At 46.7% G+C, this 19694-nt stretch overlaps 1 protein-coding gene across 1 annotated transcript in view; it reads right to left on the bottom strand.

The window, feature by feature from the left end:
• The window catches only part of CCDC172 (coiled-coil domain containing 172), a 1280439-nt gene that overhangs the window by 1161785 nt on the left and 98960 nt on the right, over window positions 1-19694 (bottom strand). The gene's annotated exons all lie outside the window — the stretch shown is intronic.

Here is a 19694-nt window from a genome sequence, read left to right as displayed (position 1 = left end):
ACCACAATCAATGGGTGACAGACAAAATGGGAAGGAATGCCACACTCCTGGCCAGAGCATGGGTCCTTCAACAGATGCGCCATGGACCATATGTCCACATACTTAACTGCTAGGTATAAGGGGAGACCATTGCAAAACCGAAGGGAAATATTAGACCTCTGGAGAATGTTCGACGAAAAAGAGGTCTGTTAGGCGGAAACCTGTGCAGTTCCCTCTGGGACCACTGCAAAAGATTTAGGACTACAGGCGTTTGGCGGTGAACCCACTTGGTAGCAGTCTGTACCACACAGATTCACTTGGTAGCTGTGGCTGAGCAGTCAGACTTCTCTCAAGAAGAGTTAAGCAGTATGTGGAGTATACAATATTGGACAATTCTTCACAGTAAGACAAGCAAACACGCAACAAGGCTTCAGTGTAAAGATATTAAGGTATTTATTTATAACGGAACATCTATGAAAAACACTATGGCACTATCACGGCAAACAATTCAATTACAATTACTCTACGAAGAAGAAACGATCAAACCCCCTAACAATATTTCGACAAGTCTTGGTTCTACCGGCATCACTTATTTACAGACAGAGGTGTATACCTCAACCTAGATGGCACTCTAATATTAGTTAGGGCGGGAGAGAACAAAATAGGTAGGTTTACGAAATCAACACAGTTCAATACTTCACGAGAAAAATGCAAGGCACGAAGGCAAGAACCACAATAGATCATAAAGTTCAGAGGCCAGGCCCACACGGAGAGAGGCAAGGCGATATGTCCCAAAAGTCTCTAGAGGAAATGCGTTCGAGTCTTTGTAGCAAATTGTTATCGGCAGATTGAACAAGGTCAGAACAATACGTGAGAAAGCTTGGAGGCGACCCAACGGAAAGGCGAGGATTAAGACACCTCACTCGAACCGATCGAAAGGGAAGCCAGGCAGACAAGGTACCTTGTTGTGGAGGGCAGCTCCGGCGGGGGCAGTTGTTCCTGGTGGTGGATGCAGGTCGGGTCTTTGCCAAGAGTAGAGATGATCTCGTCGTCGAAGAAAAGTGAAGTCAGGTGCGCCACCAGGGAAGAGACCAGCCGCGGAGTGCTCCGTGACAAGTCACCACCTTTTGGTCGCGGTACAGGGGTAGTGGCTATCCGGTTGCCGAGGTGTTCTGCACTGGCAATTCGACCACTGCGTCCTGAGGCGAAGAAAAAGCAAAGGGGACTGGTTGTTCCCACCAGTCAGGGAAAGAGACTCTCCGGCAGGGAGATCTCCTCTGTCGTCGGGAAGTGGTGAGTCGGTTCAGCAGGGCTCCACCGGAGGTGTCGTCGTTGCAGGTCGGCTCAGCGTTACCCTCGTCGGATTCTTAGGTCCTGTGGCGACTTCTGAAGATCCAGTCCCAAAAGCCCTGCTTTTATGCAGAAAACCCTCATTCATTCAGCCTAGCTGTCAATCAACACTCGCTAAGTGGTGAGCGGGGAGGCTCACCACTTGGGCCAATCACTCCAGAGTGCGACCGGAGTTGGCAAGGCAACTCGGTCCAGGGTGCCTAAACCCCCTCCCACGCCCCTGTGGTAACCCAGACAGAATGGCACCACTTTGGAGGGTCTCTGTACCGAGGCCCGCCAAAAGTGGAACAAAGGGCTCAACCTTTGGTTTAGGAGTCACAGAGACGAACACAGACGCCATTTTAAAAACCGAGTTCTGGCAGAAAATACCATCCGATAAACTTATTTAAGATAAGTAGACCGATGGTACGTTAGAGATTAACGAGGAAAAGTATCAATCTCCAACAATGGGACGAATCCCATAGGGTTATGTTCGGGGTCGAACATAACAAGTAGTTTCCACTGTCACCAGCCAAAACTCGACGAGGGGGGACGGGACAGTGCCCCCTCGAGTAACAGACCCAGAAGTAATCGAATGACCCCTACTAGCACGTCCACAATAAGGTGGTTGGTACTAGTTCTGTTGGTAAATTTAGGTCTAGTAAAGCCAATGGTGACTTTACATGCCCGGGGAGACAGTAGTCAGTCCCCGGGTATGGAGTCTATGGTGGAGGTCCGCTAGGACGCCCCAGTGTTACGGCACGTAGGGTGCGGTGTAACACACATAGAAAAACATATGAGACCCTATGGAGTAAAAGACCCCATAGCCCATAGAACACATTGACATTCAAAGGAATTACACACATTCATGTCCAAGAGTGGGAGGAAAAGAGTCTCACTCTTGGCAGGATGGACAAAAACATACTCCTGAAATCCAGCAAAGCTGCTGGGGGACTCACTAGGTTAGGAAATTCAGCCTAAACAGAGAATTCTCCCTAACACTCGCCCCCCCCCCCAGCCCCCAGACTAAGGGACAGGAGGATTTAATCCACTCCTGGATGAATCTCATACCTCTAGTCGATGACATACATCCTAGAGAGACCATCAGCATTTTGGTGGTGACTTCCTGACCTGTGCTCAATGGTGAAATCAAACCCTTGCAGGCAGATCGACCATCTCAATAGTTTTGGGTTTCCCCTTTCATTTGCATTAACCATCTCAAGGGTTGGTGGTCAGTCTGAATGACAAAAGTAGAACCATACAAGTACGGCCTAAACTTCTTCAGAGCCCACACGATAGCAAAGCACTCTCTTTCGATTGTTGCCCACCTTGTTTCAGGATCCTTCAGCTTGCGGCTGATGAAGCAAACGGGGTGCTCCCTACCTTTCCCATCCAGTTGACTGAGTATGGCACCTATCCCTACATTTGAAGCATCTGTCTGCACAATGAAGTGTTGGCGGTAATCAGGAGCTCTGAGTACTGGGGCTTGGCAAAGAGCCTTTTTCAGGTTTTCAAAAGCCTGATTGCACTCCTCGTTCCATTTAACCTTTTTAGGAAATTTGGGCGAGGAAATGACATTCAGTGGAGAGGCTATGGTCCCATAGTTCTCTATGAAATTCCTGTAGTACCCAGTGAGGCCTAGGAAGGCTCTCACTTGGGTTTGAGTAGTAGGTGTTGTCCAATTTTGCACAGCTTCAAGCTTACTGAGCAAAGGCCTTATTTCTCCACCTCCTACCTCATGTCCAATATAGACTACCTTACTCTGTCCAATTTGGCATTTACTCGCCTTTATGGTCAGATTGGCTCGTCCAAGAGCCTGCAAAACATCTCTCAGGTGGGTTACATGTTCTTCCCAGGAATTGCTGAACACTGCGATGTCATCCAAGTATGCCATGCAGAAGTCCTCCATCCCATTCAGAACCTGGTTTACCATCCGTTGAAACGTAGCAGGTGCATTCTTCAATCCGAAAGGCATTAACTTAAACTGGTATAAGCCAACGGGGGTAGAAAATGCAGTTTTCTCCTTGGCATGGTCTGTCAGGGCTATTTGCCAATAGCCTGACGTCAAGTCAAATGTGCTGAGGAACTTGGCGGCGCCAAGTTTATCCACCAACTCATCTGTTCTTGGCAAAGGGTGGGCATCAGTCTTGGTGACTGCATTAAGAGCTCTATAATCCACGCAGAATCTAAGCTCTTTAGATCCGGCCTTTGGTACTAACACAACAGGGCTAGACCATGGACTAGTAGAGGGTTCTATTACCCCGAGATCAAGCATCTTGCTGACCTCACCTTTGATGTGGGTTCGTACGTTTTCTGACATTCTGTATCCTCTGCTTTTGACTGGCAGACAGTCACCAGTGAGTATGTCATGCTGGCCCCAAGGGGTCAAGCATGGTGAAAGCGAGAACAGAGAGGCAAACTGATTCAACATGGATTTGCACTCTTCCTGTTGCTCGGGTGTCGGATTGGAGGAGAGATTTACTCCCTTGTTGGGATCATAACGAGAACGAGCTGGTCTTGAGCGAACTCAACCATGTTAGCCTTTTGATCGTGCCAGTGCTTGACCAATGCTTGTCCAGCTTTCAAGTTATCGCTTGTTTCCGTCATCATGTGCGACATTCTCCTCCGGAGACCTATCACGTAGTCAGTCACTCTGACTGGCTTGGGGGAAGGAGCACTCTCCAGCCCCTCCTTAATCAGGGCCAATGGACCTCTGACGGGATGACCATGGAGAAGTTCGAAGGGAGAGTAACCTACTCCCTCCTGAGGGACTTCTCTATAAGCAAAGAGAAGGCATGGCAGTAGAAGGTCCCACTTACGCTTAAGGGGTTCTTCTAAAGCACCTATCATGCTCTTCATGGTTCGGTTGAACCGTTCTACCAACCCATTGGTTTGGGGGTGGTAAGCTGTTGAGAACTTGTAAGTAACTCCACAGGTTTTCCACATGGCTTTCATGTAGTGGGACATAAAGTTTGACCCCCTGTCAGAGATTACTTCCTTAGGAAACCCGACCCTAGTAAAAATACCAAGGAGGGCCTTAGCCACAGCCGGAGCTGTAACAGTCCTCATAGGAATTGCCTCAGGATACCTAGTAGCATGGTCTACTACAACAAGTATAAACCTGTTGCCTGAGGAGGTCGGAGGATCAAGGGGACCAACAATGTCAATCCCTACTCTCTCAAATGGGACTCCCACAACTGGGAGAAGCACTAAAGGTGCCACATTCTTGGAGCCAACCTTACCAGAGGTCTGGCAGGTGTGGCAGCTCCTGCAGTGTTTTTCTACTTCGGCCCCCATATTTGGCCAACAGAAGTAGAGAGAGAACCTTTCCTTAGTCTTCTTGAAACTCAAGTGACCAGCCAAAGGAATCTCGTGGGCTAACTGCAAGAACTGTGGTCTGTTCTCTTGGGGTACTACAAGTCGTTTGTAGTCTCCAGGTGCAGACTCGGTTGGTTCACTGTAGAAGAGGCCATCTTCCCAGTGCAACCTGTATTTCCCAGGCTCTTGCCCTTCAGCCTGAGCTTCTGCCTGGTGGCGAAGACCTTCCAGAGTTGGACATTCTCTCTGTCCCTTACTGAAGTCTGCCCTGCTGGGTCCACCTTCTGCCAGTAAAGACTGCAGCTCAGGATGGTCAACAGGATCCAGATCTCCAATGAGTTCCTGGCCTTCCATTAGCTCTTCCTCAGAGTCTAATTCTACCACACAGGGTTGTACCTCCCTCTCAGCCTCAGCTGGAGGTGGAGTTACGGGTGTAACTTTGGACAACCGCGGGGAAGTCCGTGTTGGCTGCACTGAAATGCTGGCTGCTGGTTTCGGGATAGAAGTCTTAGGTTTCCCTTTCGCTTCTGATTTCTTGGAGACAGCTGCCGACAATTCTAGTGGAGCAGGAGTGATTTCTTTCTTCACCATCTCCTGGAGAGTACCGCGCATGGTCCTCTCTCTTGCGGGTCTGGTTAGCTCCTGTAACCGTTTACTAGGAGGTCTGGGAGTATGCGATACAACTCCAAGAGTTTTCAAATCGTTACCCAACAGTACGCGTCCTGGTACCTCACTCTGTATGCTGAGAGGTATCTTCACAGTCATGTCGTTACACTGGATGAGAACTGGTAATTGGGGAAGCATCTGCACAAGCCCTCCAGCTAACTTGGTGAGGCGTTTGGGTGCCTTAGCAACATCCTCAGCCTGAAAAAACGATTTATCCACCACAGTTATGCTGGCCCCAGTGTCCCTAATGGCAGGAGTCTCCTGACCATTCACCTGGACACTGTCCTTATAATACTCTTTAGTATTATCGGGGATAGAATTATAGACATCTAAATTCTGTTGTTCCCACAACCCCAGAGATACTAAAGAAACGCTGGCTGAGACTCCAATGGGTTCGTCAGCTAGCAGTAGAAAGTTTCCAGTTGCCATTTGGACTTCCTCCTCTGGAGCGAAGGCTAAGGAGACAAGCTGGACCCCTGAAGGTTTACCCTTACATCTGGGATCTCCTTTCATGTGGTCAGTCGAGCCACAAACAAAGCATTTACCGAATGCTTTTTGGAATGGTGGCTTGTTCAGGCCTCCTTCCGGTTTGGCACCAGAAGACACACTATTCTGCTGTGGTTTTCCTTGTGGCTTACCCTTCTGGTTTTGTTTGGGGCACTCTTTGGAATTTGAGTTATTAGAATTCTCTTTTGAGTCTTTTTTAGGCTGCTTTCCCTCATCCTTTTTCTGAGTTGCCCCAGAATCCTTATGAGTAGCCCTGTTGGCAACCCATAAATCAGCAGCCTTAGCTAGCGTCTGGGAATCCAATTCCTTCGAATCAGCCAAGTGCTGTCTGAGCTCAGGAGAACAGGCATCATAAATCGACTCCAACATAAAAAGATTCTTCATACCCTCGTAAGTGTTCACTTTGTAAACCTTAATCCATCCCTCTAAGGTTTTCAACCCTTCACTCACCCAGGTAGCCCAAGGGGTACCATCATGCTTTTTGAGGGTTCTAAACCTCTTAAGATACTGGGAAGGGGTCTTCCCGAATCTAGCTATCAAAGCTAGTTTCACACTTTCGTAATCCGTCTTATCCGCATCCCCCAACTCCATTACCACATCAGTCGCAACAGGAGGGAGCCTAGAGAACAACCAGGGAAGTAAATTATTCCCGGTGATGTCCTGGAGCCCATGATTGTACTCAAACAGTTTTAACCAATCCACCACATCCGATCTCGGTTCATACATACCCACTAATTCCTTCGGCATCTGGGTCTTTTGGGACTGGAGCTCCTAGAGGAACCAGAGGAGAGAGAAGCATTTTCCATAGACAACTTTTTCATTTCTAACTCGTGATTAAGTTCTATTTCCCTGAGTCTTAACTCAGCTTGCTTCTGCTCAGCCTGGGCATTCATCCGTCTGAACTCGAGCTCTTGGTTTCGTTCTGATTGAGCCAAGAACCGTTTGTATTCTAATTCGAGCTTCATTTTTTCAAGTTCAAAATAAGCAGGGTTACTTGTGGGACCTGGTATGGGCCCCGTAGGTACAGCTGGTAAGGCAGGTAGAGGAGCAGGGGAGACAGTTTCGTTAGCCTCTCCGTCCTCGTCAGCCTCTTCATCGCTATCATCAGAATTACGATTTAGATCAACACCATCACTGTTATCTACATTTGCTGGAGAAATTGGTTCCTCTGAACCAGTACCCAGACTTTGGTTCGCCAGCAATCTCTCTATTAGTTCTAACTTCTTGCCTCTTACAGAAAGATTCTCTTGCCTACAGAGAGCTCGCAAACTCTCAGTATTTTCACCTGACAAGGATTCTTGACTGTAAGTTTCCATCGTAGACATGTTTGTGAAAGTTGCTTTTTAGTGCTAAGCTTTGTGGTTAGTCATCCTAAAGTGTCGAAAAGCACTCTAAACTGTATACTGGATACAAATCCCACCGCTGTACACCAGTGTTAGGCGGAAACCTGTGCAGTTCCCTCTGGGACCACTGCAAAAGATTTAGGACTACAGGCGTTTGGCGGTGAACCCACTTGGTAGCAGTCTGTACCACACAGATTCACTTGGTAGCTGTGGCTGAGCAGTCAGACTTCTCTCAAGAAGAGTTAAGCAGTATGTGGGGTATAGCATTGGCACGGAAAAAGGGAAGTGAAATTAAGGGTGGGAAAGGAAAGGCAAAACTGAAATTGCCCCTAAAACAAAGGGCGTGGGGCGACCACACAAGGTACCCTGGGCTCAAATGGACATAAACAACCTCCTCAAGGTGCCCCTGCCACTGACAGCGGGAGCAGGGAAATTGATTTATGCCTTTGAGAATAACACAGCAGGGGTACCCTTAGCCAGAGGGGACATTAAGAGTTTGTTGATAGCAGCAGTGGGAGATCAAGCAGGAACATTGTGGATTAAAGCTGGGTACCTGGGAGTAACGTTAAGTTACAATGCCCATGATGGAGCATCATTCAACAAGATCAGAGCACGGGCATGGGATGCGCTGTGACGCACGTTCCCAGGCACCCTAGATTTACAATCAATAATGCAATGCACAATGGGGATGAGGAAGATGCTGCACAATATGTTCTTAGGGTTCAAGAGATATGGAGAGCAGAAACGGACAGCGTCTGGTATCAATCAACGTCATTGTTTTATTTCATTGTAAAAAGAGGGCTCCCCAAAGAAGTGCTTGATAAGATAGCAGGGCTGGAAGCAAAGGGGTGGCCCGAGATTCAAAGATGAAAGAGCGAGAGAAAAACGGTTCAGAGGAGGTAGGCGGAGGAAGCAAAACTGGTTCAAAATAAACCAGTGAAAGTAGCAGCAGTATCAACAGGGCCGGCAGGTGAGGAAGGGTGCACCTCAATTGCGACCCAGGCAAGGATAGCAGCAGTTTGGGCTAAACGGCGGACAAGGATAGTGGGGAGGAAAGCAGCATTTTACAGGACCCCAGTGGCAAGGAGGGCAGCAACGTGGATGTGATGGGTTCCGAGGACCTTGGGGAGGGGGATCAAGGACCCTGGGGTGGCGGACCGGGACAGTGCTGGTCGTGTGGGAGATGGGGGCACTTTCAGAGAATGTTTCAGCAGGCAGGGAAGGAATTATAACTACAATTAACAACAGTATGGGTATCCCCACCGAGGTAACCCCCAAGGGCCCGCGCTCAGGGAATGTCATCAATTCCATACGGGATTCACCAGGAATATACAGTTACCTACCCAAATCCCGGCCCTAAACACCCACCACATCAAAAACAAGCAATGCAGCCACACCAGCCCTGACCCAACCAGCAGCCTGCCGAGAGCAGACACCCTTTCGCTATTACACCCAACGGAGCAGCAGCCCCATATCAAGGAGCAACAGTGGTAGGGGGAAACCCTTTCCAGTTCCATGGGACAGACACATACCCCGACTAGGACAGCCCACAGAGAGCACTTGCCTGTCCAGTACTGTCAATTACCTTACATCCAGAAGAGGAACCACTGGTGGGGGTAGAGATAGGGAATAAACAATCTTCATGGTGGACTCAGGAGCGGAGAAGTCGGGCATTAGTGAAGGAAACTTCCTGCTATCCAGAAAGGCTCTAGACACAAAGGGATTATCTGGGGCTGTTTTGACAGTTCCTTATACAAAAGATCTGGACGTCAAGGTGGGAAGGGATGTTGTATGAGCTCCCCTCTTCTATTCAGAGAGTTCTCCTGTCAACTTGCTCGGTAGGGATCTGTAGGGAACATGACAAAGGGCCTCATTACACGGTAGGCGGTAACCATGGCGCTATTAGCGCCATGGTTGCCGCCGGTATTTTACCGTGTCTGCCTTGGTGGATGGCGGAATTACCGCCCTACTCCAAGGTGAGCGGGGGCGGTAATTCCCCATTCACCAAGGCCCTTCCCCATTCCCATTTTTGCCCCCATAGGGCATAATGGGAATGGGGAAGGCGCTAAATACGGTACCGCAAATTGCAGTACCATAATTAGCACCAAGGTCCCTTTGTGGCACCCTACTTTAAAGGCTGGTAAAACCAGCCGTTAAAGTCGGGTCCTGCAAAGGGAACTCGTAGTAAGGCGGTAAGGGTTAACGGTCACCGGTAGCATTACCAGTGACCGTTAACCCTTACCGCCTTCCGTGTAATGAGACCCAATCTCTTTTACAGACAAAGGGATTGTCTGTGCCACACTTGGCATGTGCTCTCTGGTAATACATGCAGTGGCCAGTGAAGTGCAGTGGGAGGTATCCATGTCAATGCCGACATGTTTGTTTATGGCATCAAGATACTGGCCGCAGCGGTACACCAGGTTACACGAAAAGAGTGGAGGGTACCCACTGACTTGATTTTCCAACCTGAAGTGCTGTAGTATCCATCAATCCCAATGTGCCCCTAAGAGAATTGTCTGATGAAGAGCTTTTTGAGGATGGCAATAATGATGGAGAAAAAATACTCAAAATTTGAATACCATGTGAAATAATAGTAAAATACAGGCAAGTGCAAAGCCCCCTCATGGCTGTTCGTGGGCCATTCCAATTCAGTGAGACAGATTTGCAATATGTCCCCGTACGTTCATGGACAACCAACCCACACGATGTAGGGATGTTGCAAGTCCTGTAAAAATAACACTCAAACTAGGAGCAGTACTCCCGCGGGTCAATCAATACCCACTGTCCAGGGAGGCGGAGGAGGGGATTCAGGAAACACTGCAGGCCCTATTGCACCAAAGGATCATACTACCCTCCACCTCACCATGCAATGCTGCCATATACCCCATTAAAAAGGCAACAGGGGGAGTTGGAGGATGATCCAGGATTTGCGACCAATTATTTATTTTTATTTGTTTTATTGTATGTGGCTTACAAGAAATTAGTACAGAAAAAGTAGTACTGCTACTGGTGGGGGCTCAACCTGATTCTGTAATTGAATAAAGCAAGATGCATTTGTTATGTCAGGGACCCTTTGCCAATTTCACTGATGGAATGTATCCCAAAGTAAGTGGCCCATAAAAAGTGTTCAGGAAGAAAACCCACATACACACTTCTACATAATAGTGACACTAATCCAAATTCATGTCGCACAATGCAATTAGGAATTGCCAACGAAATATGCAAGGCTGTTTTCATTAGTCTTCCCTGCAGAATATCAAGCTGTGTACTCATCATGTACACACATCAAGAGTATATAAAATCACAGGCTCTACTTTGGAAAAAATGTGCTTCATTTGGCTGAGAAGAGGCCGAGCTTTGAGTTTAAATCTTTCACACTATAGACTAATTGAGGCTGCATTAGTGACAAAATAGCCTCGATATGTATCGTCTCCACTGAGGGGGTTAAATAAACTATATTCAATTTCCATCTATATTGTTTCAATTTTTTGCCTGCATTAAATACCATCATTGTTGTTTTGTTTGCATTTGGTTGTAGGTTGTGTAAATGGCCAACATTTTCAAATAACTGCATTTTAGTTTGCAGCCCTGCTGGAGTGAGATAAAATAAAATTATATCATCAGCAAATGCCAAAAAATGAAGCCTCAAAGTTCCAAGGCGATCTGGAAAAACCCTTGCTTCATACCAAATGTTTTCCAAGTCAGACAGTTAAAGGTTGAAAAAGTGGCAGCCAAGTTACCTCCTTGTTTCAATCCCAATTCCGTGAATATAGCTTTTGTCATTGCCCCCTCTGCTGTCAATCTGATCCTATAGGTAGTGTTCGTGTGGAGCTGAGTAAGCCAGTAAATCAAAAGCCCAGATATTCCAAAGGATGCCAGCTTCTCCCACAATATATTACGCACTACTGTGTCAAAGGCATTAGACAAATCTATATAAGACATGTAAATTGGACATGCACCTTTGTTTTTTTTTCTGCTAATATATGGGATAGGATTGACGCATTCAGCGCAGTTCCCATCCCTCTCCTAAAACCAGTTTGGCACTTTGAATATAAGCCATGAAGTTCGATATAATTCTCCAATTCATACAAGAGAAGTATAGCAAAAACTTTTGCTGATGTATCCATTAATGATATAGGTCTATAATTTGCCGGATTACTTGGGTCACCTTTTTTTAAATACTGGTATTATAATCGAGGTAACCCATGATGTTGGAATCTTGCAGGTTTGGAAAATCAGCTCATACTTGATCTTTAAAATACCTGCCCAAAGCAACGGTTCTGCTTTATACACACATGGCGGGATGCCATCCGGGCCCGCAGCCTTTGAATTTGATAACTTACCAATGGCCCACACTATATCCTCTTTTGTCCAATTCATTGCACATGACCCCTGTTTTATTAATGGCGTATAAATGATTTTCATGAATCGTTCAGGCAATGTATACTTCACATAGATTTATTTTTCCCAAACTTCCGCTGGAATAATATTAGCTGGCTGTTCACACCTAGGCATATACGATTGTCGGATACTAGCCCAGATTCTTCTAGTATCATTTTTACACATTGCTAATAATCTCTTGGTTCTCTTTAATATGTGATGTTATCTTAAACCCTTTTATTTTATTTTTATAGACCTGTAGGATATGTTTTTTTTCCTTTCATAGTCAGTTTCACTCAACTTCTTATAAGATAATTTCCTTATCTCTCTATTTTTATGTCGTTAATCAGTGCCACCTCTAGATCGAAACCATGTTTCTTTGGCTGCAAGAAAAGTTTCTGCCTTTTTATAAGTTCATCTAGAGTTTCCTTAACAATTTTTGAAATTACTTCCTCCTTCTTTTATAAGTTAATCTCCTGCCTTGAAAACTCCTCATTTGTCTCTTCTAGCTTTAAATATACCTGTTTCACTAATTTCTGACATATTACAGGGTTCCATCTCAAGGATATATTTGGACGGTCTATTTCAGTGAATTGTAAAGACTTATCAACTTGATAAAAAGAGCATTGTCTACATATTCCCAGTTCGATGGGTGCATGATCACTATTCACAATCCCATGAACAATCACAGGCTTTACAATGCTTACCAATGTTTGGGAAATACAGAAAAAGTCTATCAGTGAACTCATCGAACCCCGAGACCAAGAAATTTTGCTTGAGGATTCAGTGCAATCGACAAAACTCAAACCCCAATCCTCCACAAATTGTACCCATTTCTTTCCTCTTTGCATTACTTGAAGGGACACTTGTTACGCTCACCTGGCTCCCACAGGGGCGTCTGTCGGACCCGGACAGTTGCGGTCTCCACCCACGTGATGCGTAGTGCAGCGATGACTGACTGGATCTGCCCTCCTAATCTTGTCTGCTTAACACGTAGAAATATTCTCCTGCAAGTGGAGAGATGGATTTAGCCACTTGTGGATTCAAGTGATGGCACCCCCACAGTCCTCCCCAACTAATCACCTCCGAAATGCCCTCACAGCAATCTCACCTTATATTCTTGAAAGATGAGCTCTCCATCCTGCGTGAATTTTCAGGGGCACGTCGATTCCAGTTACTTCACTGGTTTGAAGGCTCGGGAGAGTTCCGGAGAGTATATACTGTGATTGGCAATGTATATATCGATGCATCTCATAAACAAAACTGATTAGATTGGCACAGCCTCAGAGGAAGAGCTACGCTCGAAACACGTGTCAGGCTGTTCGGAACACAAATTAAAATACAGTACAACTGTACCTTTTGGATTTTCTTTGATGTGGCGCAGTTCAACTGTTTACAATTGGTCTATTAAGCCATCCCCACATATATCTGCAGTAAAACCCCCATGCCTAAATTTGGTCAAATCGACCCCAGGCAAATAATCTGCAGTCAAGTTGGGTAATAACGAGTTATCAACTAGTCCTAAGGATTATGTTAACATCAATTCAAAAGCTTTTATTTTCCAATGATGTGCACATGGCACCAGCACTTAACTAGCAGTGTGGAAATGTAGAACATAATTTTATTAGATATTTTTATAGTGTGATTGTTTTATCATCCATGGAATGGATAGAACGGATGGAATGCATGGAGTAGATGGAAAGGATGGAGTGGATGATATGATATGATATTTTATTTGTATCGCGCTCGTACACAAGTGATGGAGTGGATGGAAAGGATAGAGTGAATGGAGTGGATGGAAATGACAGAGTGGATAGAGTGGATATAGCTCTGTATATCTCTAAATCTCCTATTTATGATATGTATATGTTAAGTACCTGTATCCCCATGTTATCTGTATCACATGTTTACCCTATCCATCCTGTCGCTTTATATACGTATGCCGCTATGTACGCCCCCCTGTCCTGCTCTCGTGCTTGGTCACAGGCGCATTACTGATAACCACCATATCACACTACTACGCTTACTCTTTCCAATACACCGTCACTCAACTAGAACACAGCTATGCTATGACACATTCGGTCTAGCTGTCCCTATACTAACATGACCCCACAAACACCTAATCCACCTAATAAAACACAGCTAGCTGAGCACATGCCGGCTAGCTTAGGCATCTCCTCATGCCTAACGCAGTCAGAACTCAGTCTGGGTGCCCACCCTCCTGAACACATCCAACTACTTTCCCCAGCACCACACCTGCTGCTAAGAAGCAGCCATCATGCAACAACCACACCAGCTGCACACATATCCAGTGCGCCCACGCACCATACGACACTCTCTCTACTGACTTGAACTGGGGTTCCCGAGGGCGTTCAACCTACCAGCGCTTTGAGGTCATACCAATGATGCATAAGGCGCTATATAAATGCCAAGTAACATAACATAACATGCCTTTTTTTACATGTTCTTTTATGGCGAATCTGCCGAAATAAAGTATTACTGACTGGCATGTCTCAGAGGTACCTGAGGCATGGACCAGGACTCAACAGATGTTGGTTGTCAGGTCGACCTAGCTAGCCAAGGGTCCACATAATATAGTGGTGACAACATGGGGCTAAAGACAAGAATGGCGGGATCAACATCCGTATTGATGCGGACCATTCCACTCTTAGCATGAAATTATCTTTCCGTAGAGGGGCACTAGTGGGTGACCTGGGTTGCGTATCAGAAGTCATGGATTAGGTGGACTTTGACCTTGTAGTCCTACCTGGGGGTGTTGCCGAGTCTGTGCAGTGCACTTAAGGCTTACACATGCTTCTTGTTAAGATGCTGTGTCACCTACTAGACAAAAGAGGGAGGAATGTATTTATTTATTGTGCATTTGTAAGGCGCTTATAAATCAAAGAATTCTGTTTCAATACGCCCACAGGGCAAAGGGGAGGGGACAGGGGAACAAAAGGCAAATAAAATAACAATGATGAACAAGACAGAGGGGGTCCTACTAGGCCTTGTGAGCATTCAGATTGTGCTGAGACCCACCAGGGGCTCACGATCGTCCCCACTGTTCTGCAGTGGACCCAGACTGCGCCTCATCTTTGGCTCCTCACAGCAGGTGACCACGGAGCCCCGGCAGGGGAGCTGAGGCTGGGACCCCCCCCATACACACACACAAGGTGAGAACCAGCTGGGGTCCCTCCCCTCCCTACAACCCACCCAGGCGCAGAACATTTTTACCCGCTGCTGCTCCTCTCATATACGCTGCTGCTTCAGAGCAGCCTCTGCTTCCCTGCTCCTCCCATACCGTAATTGGACAAAGGCACCTCCATCTGCTCTGCTCTCTCTGGGGCGGTGTGCCCACCCTAACCACCGGGGGGGTGAAGAGATCCATTAGAGGCCCAACACATGCCTGAAAGGACCGCCCCTTTGACCTGGAGCCCTGAAGGAAGTGAACTGGGCCGCCTAGGGCCCCTGGACCTGCCCCTCTCTACCCCAGGACCCTAAGCCACCCCCTCCTTGGACTCTTGGACCCCCGAAACAGCCCCCGCCACGGCGGGCAACCACACCCCCCTCAGCTTCCTGGGGCGCCCCTGCCCAACCCCCCATCATCAGCGGACTGGAGTGGCCTATCTACCTTGCTGGCCCAAAGGAAGGTCTCGGCCAGCGGCGATCTGCCATCAGCGGCCAATAGAAGCTCGGGGTCCTCCTTCCTCCCTTGCTCGCTGGGGATCCTCTTCTTCACTATAGCAAAGGACTGACCGAGCTTACCCGACCAGCACCCCTCCTGGAAATGCCAGGCTCACCACTCCGCCCTGCTACCACCAACTCAAGACAGAGGGGTCCCCTAGCTGGCTCCTTGGGAGTTTCTACGGACCAACCAGAACCTCACCCGCCAGCCAACCACTATAACCTCGCCTAATTTTGCTGGAGTCGCCCCTCACCACGGAACCATGACTAAATCTCTGAAGCTTCCGAAATCAGCGGATATTTCCACCATGCTCCTGCCAGTGGAGAGGGGCAGAAAGGCAGACCCATCAAAACTCACGCCTTCAAAAGACCCAGAATAGAGTGGATCTCTTTCAACTAAAGAGGACCTCCAAGCCTTCATGTCCGATATCAAAGCAGAGTCTAGATCATGCCTGTCTGAGCTCACCGCTAAGCAAGAACGGAACAAAGGGTCAGCGATATTAAACACAGGATGGGGGAAATCGGAAGACCTAGCCCAAGAACACTCCAACTCGCTAGCGGAAGTACAACGCACTGTCCAAGCCTTAATGGACAGAACCGAAATCCTCGAGCACAAGCAGGAAGACCTGGAAAATCGTTCCCGCCGCAATAACCTGCGCATCCGAGGAGTGCCTTCCTCAATCCCCGACAAGGAGCTACCAGAGTATGTAGGCAACTGCTTCCAAAGAAAAAATAGAGGGGTAGACCTGCACTATAGTCCCTGATCCTTCAGGTATTATGCAGCACAAAACTATATATTGGATCAGTAGAACGGGTTGACTCTGGCAAAATTTAGAACATATCACATTTTATTTAAGTTACTTTATTACAAAAATATATCTTTGATTTCATAAGTACTCTTAAAAATCCAACAATTCATCGCCTCATTCATACCCTAATACACTCCCCATTCTAACATATCTATCTAAAAGACATCAAAATCTACCCTGCTCTCGATTTTTGGCAGAGCATCCACTATTATATTATTATTACCATAAATAGTGGATGCTCTGCCAAAAATCGAGAGCAGGGTAGATTTTGATGTCTTTTAGATGAGGCGATGAATTGTTGGATTTTTAAGAGTACTTATGAAATCAAAGATATATTTTTGTAATAAAGTAACTTAAATAAAATGTGATATGTTCTAAATTTTGCCAGAGTCAACCCGTTCTACTGATCCAATATATAGTTTTGTGCGGCAACTGCTTCCAGTCGCTGCTGCCTAATCTAGATGAAACCCAACTTCTTCTCGATCGCACCCACAGACTGCGCCCACGTCGGGGTACCGACTAGGACGCCCCGCGGGATGTAATCACAAGAATCTACTTTTACACCACCAAAGAGGCCATTTCAGCGATTGGTCGCACACGTGACAAACTCTCATTCCAGGGCTCTCCTCTCCAAATTCTCCAGGCTCTCAAAGGAGTATGGCTGGAACGGTACGAGGGATGAAGGCACACACTCAGAGAACATCAAGGCAACCCCACTGCCAGCACGGTTAGGGTGATGTTAGAGATGAACTTGTAGCCAATAGGGAGAAGGGAGTCAAAAGCAGTGACTGATCTGGCATTGAACCACGTCTCTGAAAGTGCAAGGATATTGAGGTCAAGGTCTTCGAGAAGGAATCAGACGTCAGCAGAGTGTTTAATAGCAGAATGAGCATTAAGCGTGGCTAGATGAAGCAGGTCTCTGCCTTTAAAGGTTTTCCAAGGAGGTGGTACAGGGGCGTAGTAGACCTGCCAGAGGAGGATACTGAGGAAGAACAAAGAGAGAGGAAGGAGTAGCAGGCGTAGGAAGGAAGTTGATGAGGGACAGCAGGCACCAGTTTAAGAGGAGTAGATTGGGTTGAAGACCCTGAGCCATGATAGTGCCATTGCGATAGACATTAATGATACAGCTCACAAGAAACCTCTTTCTATATTTAGGGACGGTGGGGGCTGCTTAGGGAATAGGGCCCACAATCGTGTTGTTGTTGGAGCAACTTTATTTTACTTATGAATAGCAATAGAGCATCATAAAACAACTTCTTTTTCATTGCTGTGAAGGCATTATGAAGAGGGACACAGACAACAGATTCCAGATTCAAAAACAATGAAGTTTATTAACTTAAATGTCAGGATGGAAAAAATGCCTAACTTGCCCTATAGTACGGAGGGATTTCCCTACCTAAATAAAACTATGGAAAGTCTAGGGAAAGGAGTCAAAGAGTTCAACTTAGGAATCCGTCTGTGTCCAAAACCTATGCTTGCCCTCACAACTAATCTCTGCAATGTGTAGGGATGTCATCAATCAAGAGAAAACAGTGTTAAACAAAATTCTGAGCTTCTTCCAGCTCGCAGCTTCCTTTCAGCTCCCTTCCCCAACTATAAAGAGGCTCCACACAAAAAGTAGTCTCAGCATTCCCTTTCTTGGATTTAAGATGTAATAGTGTTTTCAGGTCTCAGTGTTCTTTTTTCTCAAGTTCCAAGTCACACAGCTCAAATCACCTTGAAATGAAACTCAGAGTTCCCTTCCCCAAGTTCGAAGTGCCACACTTCAACTTCGGAAACATGCTTTTTGCCACACATGACCACTCTGATACAAAGTATTTCAGAAAATGCTCAAGTTCAAACACACGCACCGGGTTTCTCAATCGCCAGAAACTCACTGGTTTCTGTAAAGGTTTGTATTGCACAGCGGATCACACAGCCTTCTTCCTTTCAGGTCGGGCCTCCAGGTCATGCAGCTCATACACTCCTGGGGTGGTCCTCCACAACAGGGGAACAAGAATAAGCACCTTTCCCAGTCGGCTCCAGGGAGTCCCCACTCTCACGCCATGTTGTAGGATGATTCTCTGCAGCCTGCACGGATGTCCTGGTTCTTCTCCGGTCATTCCCCGTGGTCTCTGTTGCTGCTGGGCAGGGCTCCATTTATACACCTGTAGCCCCTTGACAGGTGTGGATGATTATTCAACCTTGCGTGACCAAAATTAAAGGGACATGCCTGACCTTCACTGCACTCAGCAGGCATCTTCCTCGTCCCAGTACTAGAGTGGTAAAAGAGCATAGTCTTCATTGCTCTTATTTGCCTCTTCTTTGTCCCAGTACTGTCAAGAGTCAATTGTGGGGAAATGAGGGGAGTTGGCTTAGAATAGTCTATAAAGGTTGGGGAAAGGCTGGGTTGGTTGTCACTAGGGAAGGGGGATACCATGTCTCGTCCAAGGATATCCCACTCCCAGTTCCCAAGGACCCTCCACCCAGGGGATCCTCCCTCGCTTCGCCACCCCCAGGGTCAGTATCCAATGGCGATGGCCTTTCCCTGGTCACCTGTGCAGAGGATCCAAGGGGTTTACGAGTGAGAATACCCTTGGGTTTCTCACACTGCCTATTACAGTGGTCATAGCTAATTCGCGCCTTGAAACACTTGTGTATAGGCGTGTTATAAATGCCCTATCATATCATATATCATATCATATTATACTGAGCTCACTCTGGGCTGGTTCAGGTGGCACTTACAAACTGTGACTGAAAAAGCAAGGAGCTATATGTCAACTATTCATCTGTGGAATCTCCCACATCGATTCTATGTCTACCTTTCCCTCGCTAGCCAATGTCCCCTGCCAGTAAAACTCTCTATTCCCTCTCGCTATATCCTTTTCTATCCTCCAGTGGTATACATATCATAGTACCCCATCACTGTATTCCCTTGTTGTACAACCCTCGGTCGCTTGCGCAATACGTGTATACATGTAGCGTGGGTAACCTCCCCCCTTTACCAGTTGAAATGCAAACTTAGTTTAAAACCTTACTGCGGACAATCAGGCATTGGATTACTAATCCGAGATTGGCAAAGGAAGGGTCCAGACTGCTAAAACATTTTGAGGCACTGGTAGAGCAGGTCCATACAGCGAATGGGTATCGCACCTGTACAAAGCTTGACCAATTTATGGCCCGAATATCCAACCAATAGCACTAATATGGGCAAAAGATCTACAAGATCTACAAGAAGAAATCTCCTTTTCTGCCACCACAAGATGTCAGCTACAGCAACCGAAATAAAAAGAAAAGCACCCCTTATCTGTACTATATCTGTACTATACACAGTTGTGTCGATTAACAATGTCAAAGTGCAAATCAAACTAGGGCAAATGTAGGGGGGGTGATAAGGTGGATGGTAACGTGGAGTGTGGGGTGACAGAGTGGGATGAAAAAATTAGCAGAGAAGGGGAGAATATAGGAGTAGTTGGTTGTTGGTTTGTTGTATTGATTACAATTTTAGTCTCTGTCCCTGTTACGAAGCCCTTAGCCTCAAAGAAAAAAATAAGGGATGTCAGCAAAGTCAAGTGTTTTAATAGAAAGATTTCCGGAGACCTCCCTAGAATGAACAATGCCTAGTCTATATAAAAAAAAGGTTCAAATAGAAATCCGCACCTCACACATTCTTCTAGATAATGCTACAGTCGCTGCAGTG

Source organism: Ambystoma mexicanum, chromosome 8 (assembly GCF_040938575.1).
Source record: "Ambystoma mexicanum isolate Mex_15411 chromosome 8, UKY_AmexF1_1, whole genome shotgun sequence".
Taxonomy (NCBI): Eukaryota; Metazoa; Chordata; class Amphibia; order Caudata; family Ambystomatidae; genus Ambystoma; species Ambystoma mexicanum.
The sequence above is the reverse complement of the archived record's forward strand: the minus strand, read 5'-3'. Positions and strand labels throughout refer to the sequence as shown.